This window comes from Chrysochloris asiatica, unplaced genomic scaffold (assembly GCF_000296735.1).
Source record: "Chrysochloris asiatica unplaced genomic scaffold, ChrAsi1.0 scaffold00004, whole genome shotgun sequence".
NCBI lineage: Eukaryota > Metazoa > Chordata > Mammalia > Afrosoricida > Chrysochloridae > Chrysochloris > Chrysochloris asiatica.
Genome location: NW_006408522.1, coordinates 30,547,017 through 30,554,415, shown reverse-complemented (window position 1 = coordinate 30,554,415; position 7,399 = coordinate 30,547,017). Strand labels below are relative to the sequence as shown.

The window sequence follows — 7,399 nt, the reverse complement described above, 5'->3', positions numbered from 1 at the left end:
CAGTCAACTTGAATTTTCAAACATTCGTGGTTTGTGACTTAATTTGCATCCTGAGAGTAAGACAAATGTGAGATGGAATAGAGTTCTCAAAAGGGTCTGCAAGTCAAGTCCCTTTTCCCAACTCCCTGCCTTTCCAACCAGAAATCAAAACAGAGCTGTATCCCAACAGGACATAGGCTCCAACCAAAGATTTTTATGAGCGCAGTAAGGAATCATTTCCCCCCAATTTACCAATTTAAAACCACCCTACTCCACCCCCGTTTTTTTCCCTAGCCAGGAGGCTGAACTCGGTGAGAAAGAAAGACAGAATGGAGTTTCCCTAGTGGCTGTATAGGGGATGTGCAAATCTATCCCCTCAAGTTCTGTCTGACTTGGGGGAAGGGGAAAGGAGAACTCATTTGTGCTTTATACAAGAAGCATAAAGGGATATATTTACATGAATTTACATATACATCAATGTTTGTTTATACAAAGACCGTTATAGAATGATATACTGGAAATTGACAATAATTGATAGATGTGTGAAGTGTGAGAAGGAGTCCTTTCACTGACCTATGTTCATGTGTTCTTATTTTAAAATGAACAGCCAAAAATTTTAAATGCATGGAAAAGATGGGGGGGGGGGAGGAGTCAGAAAGTCCCCATGGGTGCTATTTTTGCTGGCATGTTGTTGTTAGGTGCAGTCCAGTTGGTTCTGACTCATAGTGACCGAATGAGCAACAGAATGAAATGACAAACTGCCAGATCCTGGTCCTCACAGTTGTTGTGATGTTTGAACCTATTGTTGTAGCCACTGCATCCATCCATCTCACTATGGCTCGTTCTATTCTTTGCTGACTCTCTACTTTACCAAGCAAGATGTTTTTTTCCAGAGACTTGTGTCCTTCCTGATAACATGTCCAAAGCACGTGAGAGAAATCTCACCATCCTGGCTTCTAAGGAACATTCTGGCTGTATTTCCTTCAAGACTGATTTGTTTGTTCTTTTGGAAGTCCATGGTATAGTCAGTATTCTTCGTTAACACTATTATTCAAAGTTTAAAGGTATCGATTCTTCATTATTCTTCCTTATTCATTGCCCAACTTTTACTTGCATATGAGGCTGTTGAAAATAGCATGACTGAATGGTCAAGCATTCAAAATCAAACAGGCAACATTTTCCTAAGGACAAAGTTGAGAAAGGATGGGAAGGTGGGTGGGATGGAAATAGGAACCACAGGGAGAAAGCAGGCTAACTACTGTTGTGTGTAGGGAATTGCAATCACTGAGCTGAAACACAGTGTATGGTTTGTTGAATGTAAAACTGATTACCTTCTCTGTAAACCTTCATTAAATTCACAATAAACAGTTTAAAAAAAAAGCTAAATTAAAGAGCAAAGATGATAGTTAAGAGTTCAAATCCTATTTTTACTGCAGTTGGCACAAGCATTTTCTTAAACATCTTTGAGAATCTTACAGAAAAAAAGCTATAAAAATTTCCAGAGCAAGAAAAGGGAGATAAATAAAAGTCATACTAAAGAAAGAAAGAAAACACCATGGCTTCAAAGTGACATTTTCGTTCTTTAACACCTTACAGAGGTCTTTTGCAATAGATTTATCCAATGCAATATTATATTATTGAATTTCTTGACTGCTGATTCCAGGAACATTGATTGTGGATCCAAATAATATGAAATCCTTGACAATTTAAATATTTTCTTTGTTTATAATAATGTTGTTTATTGGTCCATTGTGAGGATGTTTGTTTTCTTTATAATGAAGTGTGTAGTCCATATTGAAGGCTGTAGTCTTTGATCTTCATCAGCAATTGCTTCTAACTCATTTTCAGCGAGCAAGATGTCTATCATCTGTATATCACAGGTTGTTAATAAGTCTTCAATCTTGATGCCGAGTTTTTTTTATAGTTCAGCTTCACCAATTATTTGCTCAGCATACAGATTGAGTAAGTATGGTGAAAGGATACAACCTTAACGCACACCTTTCCAGATTTCAAACCACTGCAGTATCCCCTTTTTCTGTTTGAATAGACTGCCTCTTGGTCTATGTACAGATTCTGCATGAGCACAATTAAGTGTTCTGTAATTCCCTATCTCAACGCTATTTGTAATTTGCTATGATCCAAACGGTCGAGTGCCTTTGCATAGTAAAACACAGGTAACATCTTTCTAGTATTCAGCCGAGATCCGCCTGACATCGATAACGACATTCCTCATTCCATTATCCTCTTCGGAATTCAGCTTTAATTTCTGGCAATTACTTGTGAATGTACTGCTGCAACTGTTTTTTTGAATGAGGAAACGTTTTGCTGGTGTGGAAAGATAATTTAGACCATTTTCAAAGGGAAAGCTAAAAACCGTTGTATCTGAAGCTGTACTCAGCGCATAAAACTGCAGGTGGCGATCTTCAGAGTGATTCAATTTACACTGTAAGGAGTAACAGTTGATTTCTAGGAAGTGAGCTAAAAATTTATCAGAGAAAAGAAAGGATGACCCCTTGCCGTGCCATTGTTCCACAATGCCGTGACTCGGATTCGAACCGAGGTTGCTGCGGCCACAACGCAGAGTACTAACCACTATACGATCACGGCGAGCTACCGGGGACCTGCGAGTCACTGCTGCTGATTTTCCTCTTCAACAGTCATAGGCCTTCCTATCCAGTACGTCATTAAAAGGGCCACCTATGGGGCGGTGCTCTTGTCTAAAGCTATGACTGAGAAAACGCAGGCGCATTGTGCTCCTGCCAGTAGTTCTGGATCTGAGCTGTTTTGTTCTATTAGCGATGGGAGATGTGATAAAGCGGTGGGGAGAGGTAGGACCGCTTGGGCTTTCATGGACAGGTCTAGGCGGACCTCAGAGTGTTCAAAAGCCATATAATTCGCATTCCTTGGAGGACGCCCTTCTCCTGTGACTTTCCAGCGAAACTTCAGATTCTCCTGATGTGTAGGGGGAACTTCTCAGGTGTTCTTTTCTGCTGATTCCCTCAGAACTGACCAAATGCCACCTCTGGGGAGGGTGTGGGCGCCCCCAGAACAGGACCAGACATGTAGAAGGAGCTCAGTGAATGCTTCTTTCCCTACGTCCTCTCCCAAGCACACTCTTCCTTCCAGTTACTCCAGCTTTTCTGGCGACTCAGACTCCTCCGGCTGGAGCACTGTCGCCCTCAGTGTATCCACCTCTGTTGTGTCTCCGAGTGGCAGGCGGGGACTGGGCCCAGTTTTTCTTTGTGTCTATAAGCTCTCTTGCTCCCACGGCGCCTAATACAGGACTAAGTACACAGAATGCAGTGGCTATTTGCTAAATTGACAAGGAAATGCATTGACCATCCGTCTCCATTGTCGTCTGCTCCCGTTGACCCTCCCTTGAAGAGCCACCAGAGGCTTCTTGCTAATCACGAATTTAATCCTGTCGCTCCACTTCCCCCACTCCTATCTCTAGACTGCAGGAAATTTGTCTCCTTTTCCCACCTTCATTTCTTGGCCCTATGTCAGAGTCGTTCCCCGCTCTCTAGTTATGTTCATTCACTCAACAGGTGCTTGAGAAGCGCCTACTACCTGTTAGACCAGAGCCTTTGATGTGAGGGTGGGGGAAAAATATTTATCAAGGGAATTTCCTTTATAAGACTTACTTCAAAAGTCTTTACACACGAGATTATCCTGTCTGTTGGGCAAATAAATTCCTATTCTGTTTATAAGAGCTACCTCAAAGGTCGTCTCCTCTATGAGCCTTTCCTTTCTATTCGAAATCCATTTTCAGTAAATGCTCCCATTAAATGTCTATTACATTTGTCAGTCTCTGAATTTTGTCCCCAAGAATAATACCGCAATACACTGAGATATCCGAAGGCCTATGGTCTTCGGAAGTCCTACTTTGTCAGTTTGTGTAAGTGACCTTTCTAAAATTTATTTTTTGAGGCTAGATTAAAATGAAGACAAATAACAAAAGGAGCTCCCTGCCGTGCCATTGCCTTCGCAATGCCGTGACTCGGATTCGAACCGAGGTTGCTGCGGCCACAACGCAGAGTACTAACCACTATACGATCACGGCGAGCTACTGGGAACCCGTGGTGCCCTCCTCTTGCAGGAGCTCTTCTCTGTTAAAAGTCCCGCCCCCTTGCCTTGACATTGATTTGTTAATGCTCATTGGAGCGGATCTCGTGCCTCGCCGCACCCTGAACTTAAACGCAGGCGCAGTGGCTTCCTCTGCCTTCCAATTTCTGACCCACGTTTACTCTTCGACCATGGTGGGCCCTCGAGGTTCTTGTTTCCCAGGCCTCGAATAGAGTTGTGCGGGTGGGTTGGATCTGATTTGCCATTTAGCAGAACTTAATGGACAGCCCGGTCTCAACTGGATTCGTCTAGATAATGTGTCAATCGGATATATATATATATATATTTTGGGGCTGGTAGGGACCCCGGGACCACCACCATTCGGGCGACCTTGGGGCCGAATCTTATAGGCTACATACAGGACAGTCCCTGCGCAAGCCTGGCTTATAGGAACCCTTAAGTTTACAAAGCACTTTCACGTTCGCTCTCTTGCAGTCCGCGAGGATCCGCAAGCAGACTTCGAGTTGAGGAGACCACGGCGTGGTGCCCTCCACCTAGAGACCCCAACTGGGATATAAAACCCTGGAAGGAAGTTCAGCTGCTCTCCTCCACTTTAGGGTGCAGAAGATACTAATAATTAATGGAAAAACTTAAGAATGCTAAATCTACAGTCGTCTAGGAGGACACCCGGTCATGGGTTACACATGGCGTTCCGGTAGCTCGCCGTGATCGTATAGTGGTTAGTACTCTGCGTTGTGGCCGCAGCAACCTCGGTTCGAATCCGAGTCACGGCATTGTGGAACAATGGCACGGCAAGGACGCGATTTTTTATGATTAGGGGAAGCCTCGTTTTATTCCGTGTTTATGCTGGACTCAAGTATTAATGCGAGTGCAAGGTTCTGCCACAGCAATTGTTTGTAAGTTCAATTCGGAGAATTCGGTGGAAACTATAGGCCTATCGCTATTCATTTTAATTCTTTATCTGTTTCTTACCAGCCAACCCTGTGTTCCTCATTGTGTTATTAGTTTAGTACATTTAAATTTGGACCCCTTCTTCCTCCTCATTTAGCCTCTATCAATGGCCAGATCATATATTTGGTCTTGTAAAAGCCTCATACTAGTGAATACTTCAATATTTTGGGTGTTATAAAACAATGAGCAAACATTATTAAACGTTAAAAGAATGCAGATTAGACTATACATTACAATCTTGGTTCAGATCATGTGAAAAGCAAAGCATATGACCTCAGTGCTGATTCCTGTAACTACTATGTTGTTGTTAAGTCGGCTCCAACTCATAGCAATCCTGTACAGGGTTTCTGAGGAGGGTCTGATGACTTTGAATCGCTGACCTTGCGGTTCAAACCGACCTTGAGGTCGAGTGCTTATCCTATGATGCCACATAGGACTCCTCATAACCACTGTTTTGTTGCTGTTAAGTGCCGTTGAGTCCGTTCCTGCCCAGTGTTTATGCTGCCCAGTGTTTATTGTACAGCGCCACACCAGGACTCCCATCTCCACTCTGAGGGCTGCTAATGAAGGGGTTGTGGCCTTCATCTTCACAGTCCTTTAGGTGAGAGCAGGTTCTTTAGTGGAGAATTTCTTCGTCATCTGTTTAAGGTTTAAAGGCAGTTTTATTTGTTAGTTTGTTTTATGTACACTTATAAAAATAGTAAATTCAACATGGGTCTGTCATTTGGCATTAGGCAAAATGGAAGTGAGTTTTGGATTTGGCTCTCAGGTGGCTGGCAGGCCACTGTATCACTGTCAAGTGAGGAATGAGGTAAGACTGAATGAGCAATGAGCCTCTGCAGCTCCTCCCATGGGGCCTAGAGCTAGTGAAGCCAATCAAGGAGCATTCCTGGGAGAGATGGCATTGTATTGGGGTTGTGCCCCCTTTACTGACAGTCCATCAGCAAGAATTTGCTAAACAGCATGTAAAAGGAAGGCACTGCTGTGGGCTGCAATTTTCCCAGATATCCCATTCACAGTTTCTTTCATTGATAAGTGTAAAGTCACACCACAGGTCAGCTCAGACCAGGGAGTGCTATGAGCACAATAGAATGGGAGAAGGTTGGCCTGGGAACCAGCCAGGCTTTGGATGACTGAGTTAAGGGTTAGACATGTATTTAGAAAACTAACAGCACCAACAAATACAGAACTAGTCAACAGAAAGAATATGTTGACTTTTATGTTTTGGACCACTCATCAAATGAAGGTTTTTAAAATCTATGGTTTGGAATAAAGTTGCAAGGTAGGCAGCAGGCAGGACAGGCTCTAGCTCATGCCTTCCTCCCATACCATCCTTCCTTCCCTACAGGTGTTTCTGCACTCCAGGAAACAAGCTGCGTCTAGAACCTGGAAAGAAAGTCAAGAGAAGTGACTCTCCAAGAGTATCACAAGTGAAAATAGTCAACCAACAAAACAAAAGCCACAAACTTGTATCAAGGCCAGGGTGCTCAGAAAAGCAGGCCTGAAATTATTGTATTATTGCAGGTAACAGAAGGGGAAAATGCTCTCCCTTACTCCTGGCTGCTGGTGTTCCTGGCAGGTATACATACAGTTATACTGGAGATGGGTGCATCAAAATTTTATAACATCCTTTTCTGAGATCAGTCAATTTTCCTTGCTTTGAGTTCAGGCCCAAAGCAGACTTTTGACAATAATATGACTGCCCAGATAGATGTTTCTGCAGGAAGAGCATTACTTTGAATAAGCTTCTGATTTGTTGGCACTTGTTCTTTTCACTGTTGGCATTTTAATTTAGACTCTTAAGAATCTGGTTGGTGTGGCGCATTACCCTTGAGTCAGCTCACCTCTGGGCAGTCATTCAGCACACTCCTGAACCTTCTTGCCCCTCCCCCCACAGCTCTGATCTCTACCTTGTATTTCTTTTTTTTTTCCCTTTTTAAAATTTTATTGTGAATTGAGTGAACCAAATCAATGTCATGGCAAGGGGGCGGGACTTTCAACAGAGAAGAGCTCCTGCAGGAGCACAGCGCCGAGGGTTCCCAGTAGCTCGCCTTGATCGTATGGTGTGGTTAGTACTCTGTGTTGTGTCCCAAGGTTTTGGTATGTTGTGTTTTTGTACTCAATTGATTCAAGGAATTTTAAAATTTTTATTTTTTAGTATCTTCTATTACTCAGTGGTGCTTCAGGTTAATGAGCTGAACTGCAAAGTTGGTTTGAACTGCAAGGCCGATGGTTCTAACTCATCAGCTGCTCCTCGGAAACCCTGTACAGGATCTCTATGGGTGGGATCTAACTGGACAGCACTTAACAACAGCAACAACAACATTACCCAGTAGTTTTTTTTGTTTTGTTTTGTTTTTTTAATTTAAGGTTTTTATTGTGG

At 43.1% G+C, this 7,399-nt stretch overlaps 3 non-coding genes across 3 annotated transcripts; 1 reads left to right on the top strand and 2 right to left on the bottom strand.

Annotated features, from left to right (window-relative positions):
* Positions 1-2,514: 2,514 nt before the first annotated feature.
* TRNAH-GUG lies at positions 2,515-2,586 on the bottom strand. The gene has a single exon. It is a non-coding gene; the product is annotated as a tRNA-His (tRNA).
* Positions 2,587-3,970: 1,384 nt separating this feature from the next.
* TRNAH-GUG lies at positions 3,971-4,042 on the bottom strand. Its single transcript has one exon. It is a non-coding gene; the product is annotated as a tRNA-His (tRNA).
* A 724-nt stretch (positions 4,043-4,766) lies between these two features.
* Positions 4,767-4,838, top strand: TRNAH-GUG. The gene has a single exon. It is a non-coding gene; the product is annotated as a tRNA-His (tRNA).
* Positions 4,839-7,399: the final 2,561 nt, after the last annotated feature.